Here is a 13,274-nt window from a genome sequence, read left to right as displayed (position 1 = left end):
AGGCAGAACAGAGCCAGAGTCAACGAGAGTTTGTGCTACATAAACTATGAACAATCCTGCCTAGATTCTAGATTTGGCAAATTGTTCAGATCGCATTAAATGGCAGTTGCGTGGCACAAACACCTCTGTCGTTATATTTTGTGTAAGTAATCTTCAGCACACCACGACGTCTGAATTTACTTGTTAGATCAATGAATTTTAATGGGTCTACAATGTATGTAAGTTAGTCACTTGATCCCTAATGTTAGATTTCTAAATGTAGGCACCTATTTAAATTTAATTTATTGCATTTAATTTATTTAGAAGCTAGTGGCAGAACTGTTAGACAACTGAAGATTACCCTCGGACATTTTCTCACAAGCTCCTATTTTTTACAGGAGGATTCTCACAACGTCAATAATATTTGTTCATGTGTGGATGAGACAATTGCAAGATCTTCCAAATTTTGTTAACGTTTGTACCTATCAAGATGCATGTTACACACAGTTGACCAGTAGGATATCTAATAATGTGGTTAGACCTCATTTCCCTGACTTTTCCCTTTCTTTATGTATGATTGTGTTAATTATACAGTGGAGGTCTAGATTGGTCTAGGGTAGACGATAGAGTTTGGCCACTTCAGGTTTCTGCAATGTTTGTTTTTGTTTTGTTTTTTTCAGTTAGAATAGTGTTTCTTTTAATAGATCTATAGGGGGTCTACATTTACAAAATTGTATCTACAACAATGTAGAATCCTAGACCCTATCAAACTTCTTTATCTCAATTTTGTTTTTGTCACTTTTACATCATAGAATTTCATAAAATCCAAAAATAAAGATCGATATTGCTGTGATAACCAACCGGAATCTAACCACCCCAGCCAGAATTTGGTTGGGCGATATGCGTGTTCAATTTCAATGTGCATTCAGGGATGCTCAAAAATGCGCAGCGCCATATGGCCATACGTGGAGGTGTCGTGGCTGAGTGGATAAGAGCGCTCGTCTGTGAATGAAATGAGCGTGGTATGGTTCGTGGGTTCGAGCCCATGCCAAGCCCGACACGTTTGCCCTTCAGCAAGGCACTTTATCCACATTGCTGCTCTCCACTCAGGAGTATAAATGGGTACCTGGTAGGATGAGAAAGCTTATGTTGGTTGATAAGCATGTGTGCGCCTGTAAAATGGCTGCGACTGGCTGGAATGCTCCCCAGGGAGTGGAGAATGAGCACTGTTAGTGCTGGTTGGAAATAATGTATCCAGTGACCGGGGTAATAATAGTCTGTAAAGCGCATTGAAACCCTGAAGTGTGTGAAATGCGCTATATAAAAACCAGCTATTATTATTATTATTATTACATGTGACTTGTTGGTGCAAAGTTGCATTGGGGACAGTGAGGCACCCTTTGGTGGCAGAATTCTGTCATGTCGGCACTTGCATTCAACCTGTACATTAAGTCACTGCATGGATTTTGTTTTTCTGTTGCGTTATACCATCACACTCTGAGCTTGCGATAAGCGAAAAATCTTGCAACAGAATGGTGTATTTCTCCATTTTTAGCTCACGTGAGCTGAAGGGTCAAGTGAGCTGTTGCGATCGCTCTTCGTCCGTTGTGCGTCGTGCGTAAACTTTTTACATTTTCATCTTCTTCTTGAGAACCCCATTACCGATTTTCATCAAACTTGGCAGGTAGCATCCCTAGGGGGTTAGAATCTCAATTTATTCAAATGGGCACCATGCCCCACCTGGTGGGCCCCCAGAGGGGCCCAGGCTCCCCCCCCCCCCCCAAAAAAAAAAAAAAAAAAGTTGAGGAATCTTAAAAAAATTTCTTCTCTAGAACAAGAAGTGATAGAGCTAAGTTAATACTATGAGTTGGTGAATTGATGACTGTAGTGTCAAGTTTGTTCATGGCAGAATCAGGGGTGTCCCCCTTGGGACCCAGGGGAGGGATCCTAATGGGGCCCAAATTGTACATTTGCATATTCTTGAAAATGCCATGATGACTTTTCACCAAACTTGGCAGATAGCATCCATAGGGGGATAGAATCTCATTCCCATCATCTGGGCACCATGCCCAGACCTGGGGGCCCCAGGGGGCCTAAATTAGGGCCTAAATTGTAAATTTTCATATTTTTTCTTGAAAACTCCATGATGAATTTTCACCAAACTTGGCAGGTAGCATCCCTAGTGGGATAGAATCTCAATTCCATCAGATGGGTACCATTCCCCACCTGGGGGCCCCTAGGGGGCCCAACAACCCACACCCTCCAGTAAGGAATCTTTAAAGATTTTATCTAGAACCAGAAGTGATTGAGCAGTATGATGGAATATAATGGACACCATGCCCCCAGCGCTCAAAGTTCACCCCCACCACAAGTTTGCAATGTTCTCAAGGTAAGAGTCTGCTAGAATGCATGGAAGGTGAACTTGCGATACTCAGGTGAGCGTTAGACCCCCGGGTCTCTTGTTAGTGTTTTATCGGCGACCCCGATTCTTTAACACTGGACTTAATTCCTGCTTGCTTTGGAAAGGTTACGTCAATTGATTTTTGATGGACTTTTAGAGATAACTGAGGTACTTTCCTATTGTGAATAACAGTGCCAGTATGTGGAATAATCTATATCTAAATGTTCAGGAGAGCAAAAAACAAGGCAAAGGTTGCATCAATTGATTTTTGATGGACTTTTAGAGATAACTGAGGTACTTTCCTGTTGTGAATAACAGTGCCAGTATGTTGAATAATCTATATCTAAATGTTTGGGAGAGCAAAAAACAAGGCAGCCAAAGCACTATTAGTATATGGCTGCGTTTATCTAACTTGAGAATCACGTTTCAAAACGCGTTTGAAACGGTGTTTGCAAACGTGGTTTGAAACGGGATTCTCAGGGTGCCGCGTTTATCTAACCATCATACTTGCGATTCGAGTGTTGTCACTGCACAGCTGCTTTGCGCTGTTTGACGCGGGAAGTAAAGGTCAACTGCATACCACCAAACGTGCCTCATCAGTAGCCGCATTTTACACCCAACAGCGCGATTTTTAAAATCGCGATATTTTGGTTCCACCGTTTACACTTGCGCAAAAGCATGCGAAATTTGAGCTTCACAAAACATTGCGATTTTTTGGTCGGTAGTGCGCATGTGTAATTTACCTCTCTTCAACGCGGTAGATGAGTGGAAGCGTGGGCTATTCATATTCACTGCAGTGCAGTCTATTTTGCTCACAGCTAGCTAGCTAGTTGGAACGTTGAGCCAGGGCTTTTTATCAGTCCAGTGCACACATTTGTGTTTCACGAGAGTGTATACTTATGGTAAAACTATATAGCTTGCTATATTAGATCACATACGTAACAGGTGTGTAAAACTTCAGCTTAGTATGGGAAAGTTGATGAAAGTAGCATTCAGGAGGATCATGAAATTTTGCTGATATGACGAAAGTGGGAAGTAGGACTTGAAGTTGGGACTGGTATTTCATCAGGCGACAGCAAGAACTCACCATTGTTTTACTGGCACTGGTTACGTACTTCTGTATTCCACAAAGTCAACGTATATCGATATACCGAGAGCAGTATGGGCACTCCCAAAATCAATGCATTTCTGGGAGAACATTATTTTGTTAAGTCGTTATGGGGTGATGATACGTGGTTGGAGAACTTCAGGTTTGTTACTAGTTTTCATATACAGTGAAACCCCGTTATAACGAGGTCCGTGGGACCGGCGATATTACCTCGTTATAACCGGTACCTCGTTATAACCGTACGCATCAAAAACAAAGAAAAACATAAGCACGACATCGGAATATACCCATCAATGGAAGAAACTTAAGAACATCCTTTGCGTTGTTATTACACAATTATGGATCATTATTATTGAGATAATAAAGGGAAATTATTTGTGAATTAGACGAAAAAGTAGGGGTTGAAATGAGATAATTCTTTATTGTAATTCTTGTTTGCTAATTTTTCCTAACACCAGCGCAAACAGAGTAAAATACAGGCGTTGTTTACCATAACTTGCGAGGTATTTTTACGCTGTTGGTGCCCAGCGGGAATGCGATGATTTCATGAATCATTTCGGCTGTAATCCTGTACAATATATGATCGTTGCGCTCGAAGGGATTAAAAATGCGTTTTTTATTTTCTTCCGAAAATCTCTTCGCGTTTTGTACATCCGTTCTTGAAAAATATGCGACAGGATTGAATGTGGAAGGTTACGTTGTGATCCTTTTTACGCAAATCTGTACCTCATAGACCATTCTGAAAGAAAGAAAAATCTTCATTGTGAAATGCAGTGTTAAAATTGTGATAATGAACAAACCCAGATCTATTCAAACTAATAAATACGTTTGTTTCTTTTTCTGATTTAGGTATAACATGCGTTATTCAACTATTTTTACGCTACTGTCACCTGGCGAGATCGCGATAATTTCAGAGTAACATAGTACATGCGTTGTTTACCGTTAACTAACTTGAGAGGTATTTTACGCTGTTGGAGCCCAGCGGGAATTCGATAATCTCATGAATCATTTCGGTTGTAATTTTATACAATGTATGATCGTTGCGTCCGACGGGATTAAAAATGCGTTCTTTATTTTCTTTCGAAAATCTCTTCGCGTTTTGTACATCCTTGAACTGTTAAATGCGTTTGTTTCTTTTTCCGAACACCGATAAAGTAGGTTAACATGCGTTATTCAACTATTTTTACGCTACTCACCCGGCGAGATCGCGATGATTTCATTAATTCGGCTTTAATCATACACACTCATATTTAAATTATTTTGTTTAATGATAATGAACAAATCCAGATCTACTCAAATCAATAAATGCGTTTGTTTCTTTTTCTGAACACCGATTAAGTAGGTTAACATGCGTTATTCAACTATTTTTACGCTACTGTCACCCGACGAGATCGCGATGATTTCATTAATTATTTCGGCTTTAATCATACACACTCATATTTAAATTATCATTTGTTAAATGATAATGAACAAATCCAGATCTATTCAAATTAATAAATGCGTTCGTTTCTTTTTCTGAACACCGATTAAGGAGGTTAACATGCGTTATTCAACTATTTTTACGCTACTGTCACCCGACGGGATCGCGATGATTTCATTAATTATTTCGGCTTTAATCATCCACACTCATATTTGCTAAGCAGCAAAAGAACTGGAAGTCGGAACTAGAAATGGAAAGGATATAATAATGAGTTGCACACGCATTCCAATTGCCCATTTTGGGCCACAAGTGTCGCTACATGAAAAGTTTTTGAATGCGTTATCTTTTTTATTTCTCGTTGCGTTGTGGTCTGCCCTAATATCACGCACGCGTATCTCGCGGAAAAGAAAATCAAATGATTATGTTTAGATTTAGTAGGAACATCGGAAGGCATTCCTGTGTCTTATCGCGTGATTTAGAAGAAAACATGGAAGGAACGGTTCTCTGCAAAACGGAAAAAGACGTGGATAGCGTGAATTCAGTTTTCAGGGTTTCGTTTGTCGCGTGTTTGAAAGCGGCAATTTAGTCAAGAAATTGAACCTCGTTATATCCGATCAAATTGCTTATGTTTTTCTTTATCATGATGCACCGAAATTGTCCTCGTTATAACCGGAATCTCGTTATAACCGAACTCGTTATAACCGATTCGTTCTGCCATAGGTTTACACGCAAAGGAAAACGGGACCGACGCGATCACCTCGTTATAAGCGGTTCCTCGTTATAACCGAACTCGTTATAACGGGGTTTCACTGTACTGTACAATATAGTTTCATCAGGGAGATGAGAGACCATGAGCCGAGGATCGGCTGTTTACCTGTACAGCATGTACCCTATAGCTGTACTCTGGCCAGTGGCCGACGTACTATCTACATGTTCCAAAGAGGGATCGGTAGCGCGCGTAAACGCCTGGTGCAATCCGATATCGAAAGTCACGTGATAAAAAATTGCGATATTTCCACAGCTTGGGTTTACACTCGCTAAACTTCGCCTCAACCATCGTGATGTCGAAGTAGGAGAGTAGGTCAGGGTCTATATCCCAGTTTGCAGCATATAAAACAACAAAACACTGACCCCCTTCTATCCTCTCTGAATCTCAGTCGGGAGAAATAATACCCGATACTTGGGCAGGCGTCTATGGGAAATGCGTGTTGTAGCAAAATCAAACTGTCCTCAACGGGTTAATGACTTTGACAGTTACAACTCGCTCAACATGCATGATCAGGATACCCATATCAGTTCATGTACTATCTACTAGTGATTTGCATGCTAAAGAGTGACTCAATTGATGTGCGGTCTGTGTGTCCCTATTTGCAGCAGGGTATAATCTGGTATGTGCAGGTTAGCATCAGGGTGTCTGATTTTGCGGCAGGAGAGTGTTGCAGTTTGTGGCATGAGACAATAGGTGGATAAGAGGCTACAGCACTTGTAGGGTATAATAACTAGTGGTGTAACAGATCATCCAATCAATGATGATCACGCTTTGAAAAAAATTGGTATATCGTTGAGCAATGTGCTAATTTGCCTAGCATGTGCAGGCTAACCCCGCGTTCACATTGGTCCCCGCAACGCGGGGAAAGTCCCGAGCTGTGGGACTTTCTCCTCAAAAACCATAATGTGAACGCTCTCTGGGACTTGTCCCCTCGTCCCCGCGAAGCAAGTCGGGTACGGGGACAAGATTTGGAGGGGAGAGTGACCTTGGGGAGCAATTGATAGCGTCCAGCTGTGGTCATCAAATGTGCGCATGCGCTATGCCTGGATTCAAGTGGCAGAGCTCGCTCCAAGCCCCAAAATGCCCCCACAGCTCGGGGACAGATGAGATACCAATGTGAACGGTCAGTCGTAAAAAAGATAAGATCTCTTGTGGCTGTCCCCGCGTCGCGGGGACCAATGTGAACGCGGGGTATAATTTTCACTCCATGGGCCTGTTTCACTGACCTTGCCCTCAAAAGAGGTCAAACAGACATCAATGGCATGCAAATAGGCCCTAAATTTTGAAAAGCAACATGGTCGTAAATCAAGCAAAATAGTGCAAGAGCTCTAATAATATTTCCATCTCTTATGCAACCAATCACTGGCTGCATTCTTTCCAATAAAAGTAGTCTCTGGGCACTACAAGGTTGTAGTTTTTCCCAACTATCACACCAACTTATGGGATGTTGATGAAGCTTCATGTGTAGATACAATAATATAGATCTTCTCTACACGGCTAAAAGGAGAGTGGTAATAGAGTAACAGTCAAAACTGACAGACTGCAAACCTGACACTGAGCGTGGGCATGCACGGCTCTTTCCCATGTGCGTTCTAGATAGAGAGTTTCACCGGAATCACAGGAATGAAAGACAACACAACATGTGTTGCAATGTAATTTCAAGAAATTATTAATGATGAAAAAAAAAAGGTAACAAACAATTACATCCTTTTTTACTGATTCGATGGTCTGTTAATCTGAAAATGAAATAAGGTTTGCTGTTCCAAATGTTCGCTTAATCCAAATATGAAACAAGGTTAGTTATTTCGAAAGTTTGTTGGTCTGAAATGGAAAAAAGTTCGTAATTTTGAAATTTTGGTTGATCCAAAATTTCAAAATGGAAAAAAGTTCGTAATTTTGAAAGTTTGTTTGATCCAAAAACGAAATTAAGTTAGATATTCTGAAGTTTCTTTAGTTCAAAGTGGTTCTTTAGTCTGAAAAAAAAAAGAATATTAGTTTTTTGAAGATTTGCTTATCTGAAAATGAAATCAAGTTTGTTATTTTATTTCCAAAGGTTCATTTTAATCCATAATTGAAGTACAATTGTAAGATAAGTTTTACTGTAGGATGAAGTTTGTTTTTCCAAAAATTGGGGGAAAAAAAGGTTTGTTATTTCAAAGGTTCGGTTATCCAAAAGCCAAATTCGGTTGTACTGTAATTTTGAGAAGGTTCATTGATCCGTAAATGAATTTCTTTTTATGCCTCCGCAACGAAGTGGCCGGAGGCATTATGTTTTCGGGTCGTCCGTACGTACGTCCGTCCCGTTTTGTTTTTGTCGATATCTCAAGAACCGTGTGGTGGTTTTACATCAAACTTGGTATGAGGGTATATCCTTGGGGGATAATACTTTGTGTGGATTGTAGGGTCACAGGGTCAAAGGTCAAAGGTCACAGGTTATTTTGTGAAAAAAAAATGGAAATTTCATATTTTTCTCCATATCTCGCAAATGGTTCAAGGTATCTTCATGGAACTTAGTATATATGCTTGTACCGATTGGCAGTGATTATCTAGGGAAGTTTGGGTCATGGGTCAAAGGTCAAGGTCAACTCCTCAAAATATCAATTTCCTTAAAATGCAATATGCCTGAAGGTTTTTTTTTTAAACTTGATGTATGCATGTACTACCCAATATATATTCTGTTGGAAGTTTCTTGCCAAAAGGTCAAAGGTCAAAAGGTCAAAGGTCAAGTGAAAGTGCTGAATTGCACTTTTTCCTCCATATCTCAAAAGTAACTCAAGGTATCATCATGAAACTTACATAGTTATGCATGTTCAACCTAACAGTGATTCTCTTTGGAACTGTGAGGTCAAAAGTCAAAGGCCAGGTTTAGATAATGCTATTTTCCCATTTGATACTGAAATTATACTTTTTCTCAATACCTTGAATATTACTCAATGCATAAACTTATAAAAGGGTCAAAAGTCAAGTAAAAATCATCAGTTCCCCAAATACCTGCACTCTGACATTTTAATCATTCATCCAATTGAACCTAGCACATTTGTGGCAAACCTGTCATTTTAATATTTTACCAATTGTGTGAAACTGTCATCACACATTGTCAAGACATTGTACTATAGACCTATTAGGAGAACCATGCATTATGGCGGAGGCATATCAGTCGCCATAGCGATATGTCTAGTTTCCCATTTCAAGGTCTGTTAGTCCGGAAATTAAATTTGTATGTGCGCACTTTAAAATTCAATAACAAATTGTACTTACTTTTCGGTCTATTAATCCTTCAAAATAACAAACGTCACTTCAGAATATAGCCCCAAATGTTCGGATTGATGAACTTTATTTCATTTTCGAGGAGGTTACACAATTTCTTACATACTGTATGCCAGTAGATTGCGCGCGTGTGGTGAAAGCGTGTGGAATATGCCATCTGATGCACATGCATCCTCTATCGCAGCTCCATTTGTGGCTTCCCTAAGAAATCTTGTGAAATAGTTCATTTTGAGTATTTACATCGACTGGGAATAGAAGGCCACTCTTACTCTCTCCCATTCACTCAAATTGACTTCTAAAACACAATTATATTTATGTCTGGGCATGTCTATGTACAATGTACATGTCCATAAGCCTTGTAACTTACCAGTGTACTTTGCAAACTTTTCGGCTTGAGAAGCTTCCTACGGGATCTTTTTACTGTGTTTTCCAGCTAAAGAGCATAGTACAATGTGTATGCTACAATGTAAGGCCCACTTAACAAAAGTGGGAGTTGTTACGGGAAGTGAGAGCACTCTTGCCCCTGATTGGGCATTTTCATCAATGAATGAAACTGCCCTTGCCACAAATAGGCACCCTACCACAAACAAGAAGAATTACTCTAAAACTTGGTAGATTTATCATGAGTTTACAGACCTTGATGTGAGTTAAACTGATGTCTAGGGCACTAACACAGTTTTGTACTCTGTATACTAGAATCTAGTGATAGTGTTATCTCATATCTTCAGGTTCCAAACTTTCTTTCCATTCTGTGAGGTTCTTAATGCTTCTGTGATATTAAGTGATATTTACACTTTTCAGTGTGCTGTACATCTTGTCTTTATTGTGATTTACAGTTTATGTGACCTGTGGGGTATTGCTAAATCCAATCCCAGTATTTTGTACCAATTTCAATCAACAACTAGACTGTACACAGTATGTTAAAGCTAGAAGGATATTGATCTGTCCGTGCTGATACACTTTCATATTTCGTAAATATCTTTTATCGTGTATTACCCAATAAAGATTCTCTAGAGAAAGTTTTGGGCAGGGAGGTCAAGGGTCAAATGAAATGCTAAAATCTTACTTTTTTCTTCATATCTCAGAAGTGGTTCAAGGTATTTTAATGGAACTCAGTACATTGTATACAAAGTGTATGTATGTACTGCCTGATAGTGATTCTCTTGGAAATTTTGGGGTCATGGGGTCAAAGGCCGAGGTCAACTCCTCAAAAATTTCACAATTTTCCCATATCTACACGATGCCTAACGTTGGGCATTTTCTTGAAACTTGTGTATACATGTGTTACCCAGTAGAGATTCTCTAGCAAACCTACGTGAGTGCATTGCACTGTGCAGTGGCTTTAGATTAAAAAAAAATATAAAAAAAATAGTAAGGTATCAAACAGTCAAGACCTCTCACATTCACCTCTCTCCATAAATCTGGACAAGAAACTACTTTTTTTTTTTTTTTCAAATTGGCATACAAGTAAGATGTTTCTACAGTGTACTCCTGTTATAACGAACACGGTTATAGCAAAATTCCGGTTACAATGAAGTAAAAATTCAGGCAGCAACGTTATCCTCTCTGTGCTTTTTTATTGTTTGTTTATTCCGTTATAACGAAATTTCAATATAATGAAAGAAAATTGCCAGTCCCGAGGACTTCGTTATAACTGAGTCCACTGTATATAGTGGGCAGTGTTAAATCAGCGTGCAGGGGGGAAAAGTCGGTTTAAAGGAGACCTGGATGATTTTCAGATTTTTGCATTTGAACATATCTATAAGTTGGTCATACTGGGTGCAGAAAATTACAGAATGTACAGTGATAAGGATAAGGAATATGAATATTTAAAAAATTTGCAACAAATCACAGTGAACAAGGCTGATGACATAGCATCTTATAGGAATGCATGACAGGGTGCTTATTGAAGCAGAATAAAAGAAGAAAGCATACATAAATTCTACACAGGTGAACTTATTAAGCAAGTGGTACTGTAATGGATTACATTGCCTTGAAAATAACTTGCTTTACAGTATGTGTGCTGCATACATAGGTTGTAGATGTGCTGATTGATTTTGGGCAAAATCCCACTTAGTAAAAGGTTATTGATTACTGAACCTTGGCTGAAAATTGAATCCATCAGCAGTAATTTCATCTATGTGTAGGAATATCCAGTGGTAATGTTAATTAGGGAAAGGGTAGAAATGACTGAACTTAACTTTTACATGTATTTCCATGAAGTGGTGGGATGTGTTGAAAGGTCAAGGTCAAAGGCCAATCATTTGCAAAATAGATGTCATTTCTAGTCATTCTTTTAGCCAGGAATGCCCGTTCATGATATACTGTAACATCGTGAATAAGGTACAAAAACTGACAATTACTATGTATTTGCATGGACAGAGGTCAAAAGTCAAAGGGCAGTATACTTAAGCATGTTGCCATTCTTGAGACATGCAGGCTAGAAATCCTGTTTTGACAAGGTTGTCAGTGTGGCTAATATACCCTATTGTAAATGGACTCTGTTTGTAGCTCTACATGTGGAAAACACCCATATATTTGGCATTCGAACATCATGTTCTGCTCTGATAGGGTTACATACAGTATTACGTAGTATGATATGATTTCATGAAGAGGAAAAAAGGAAATGCGACAGGGAAAGTGCTAAGAGTATAAGGGGGAAGAATGTTGATGAATTTTGTCAATTTTTTGACAATTGTCATGTTGGAGACGTATACAATGTAGCTACGTTGTAACCCGCCTGTTATGTTAATGAATATTCACATCGTCTGCACATCATCTTTTAAATACATTGTCTTTATCACAATGCGACATAGTGCTGTACGTAGACCTGTGTGAAGCAATGGTAATAAGAGAAAAGAGAACCAAATTTAGCGGACGCCATAAAAAAAAAACGCACTGCTCTTTGAAGACAGACCGATGAGTATAACAATTTCTCGGAAGTGCGCAAAAGTGTTGGTGAACGCTATACCTCAAGTGGGCTTGCACGTAACTCTTGTTTCAGTGCAAAGCAATTATGCTTGTTGTGGTATTTCTGATGCTCTAGGATTATGTACTAGCTAATGGATAAAACATGCTTTTTGATGTATTGCGGAGGCATAAATTATAGATAAAATGTTAGAAAAAAAAATAATGTCTTTCTTTTGATAATGTCTTGTGCACAGTGCCAAGATTGGCATGCGGCACTGGGCTCCATAATGCTTATAAATAAAGCATTAATGTTTTTGAGTTACCGATTTGATAAAGCATAGGGCTGAAGTTTCAGTTGACACATCCAGAACATGCTGGGTACAGACGGAAAGCACACCCATTCTTTTATCTCTCAAACAACATTGCCCAGTAAGGGCAGTTCCAAATCCCTTGTACTTTTACAGAAAGTGACATCTATTCTCTCAAGCAATTGTTTTTCCACAGTTTGCTGTATTTGACACGGCACATGAATTTTGCACTGCTGCTTTCCGCGCTTTATCTTTATTAATTCTTCTTTGCTTTTCTTGTTTGATTTTTGCTGAAAAATTTGTCTCACAGTAAAAGAATTCCCATATTGTAAAGGCTTAGTTGGGACCTGATGAATGACCTTGTTTAAAGTGGAGTCTCCTTGTATATGACATTGTAACTGTCCTGTAATGTCATCTGGTAAGGGAGACATAAGTACAGCTTGATGTTTAGTTGCCTGAAATGACAGGGTGAAAGGTCAAGGTCAGCAGTCACTAAATTTGGCTACATTGTCATTATCTGTCCAGTATGAAAGTCCTTTAGGCTATGAAGTTTAGTAATAATGGTACTTAGTGTAATGGATAGAAATATATTGAAAAGTCAAAGCTTGGATCAGTGTTTAGTATCAGGTAGCTTTATTGCATTGTTCATTTTACCTTCCTGAAAGAGACATGTTGCACAATATATACACATATGTATAGTACGGTATACTGAAGAAAGGTAAGATGTAGCATCAGTCATTGTTTTTATGCCTCCGCAACGAAGTGGCCGGAGGCATTATGTTTTTGGGTCGTCCGTCCGTCCGTCCGTCCCGTTTTGTTTTTGTCGATATCTCAAGAACCGTGTGGTGGTTTTACATCAAACTTGGTATGAGGGTATATCCTTGGGGGATAATACTTTGTGTGGATTTTAGGGTCACAGGGTCAAAGGTCAAAGGTCACAGGTTATTTTGTGAAAAAAAATTTGAAATTTCATGTTTTTCTCCATATCTCGCAAATGGTTCAAGGTATCTTCATGGAACTTAGTATATATGCTTGTACTGATGGGCAGTGATTATCTAGGGAAGTTGGGGTCATGGGTCAAAGGTCAGGGGGTCAAAGGTCAAGGTCAACTC

The 13,274-nt window shown here is 39.2% G+C and overlaps 1 protein-coding gene across 1 annotated transcript in view; it reads left to right on the top strand.

Moving 5' to 3' along the window:
* LOC140243287 (uncharacterized) overlaps window positions 1-13,274 on the top strand; it is a 30,655-nt gene continuing 17,381 nt past the window's right edge. The window contains exon 1 of the mRNA XM_072322956.1: window positions 1-142. The gene's annotated coding sequence lies outside the window, so the exon portion shown is untranslated. The remainder of the gene's footprint in view (window positions 143-13,274) is intronic.

Source organism: Diadema setosum, chromosome 20, assembly GCF_964275005.1.
Source record: "Diadema setosum chromosome 20, eeDiaSeto1, whole genome shotgun sequence".
In the NCBI taxonomy this organism is placed as follows: Eukaryota; Metazoa; Echinodermata; class Echinoidea; order Diadematoida; family Diadematidae; genus Diadema; species Diadema setosum.
This window is presented reverse-complemented; position numbering and strand designations above follow the sequence as displayed.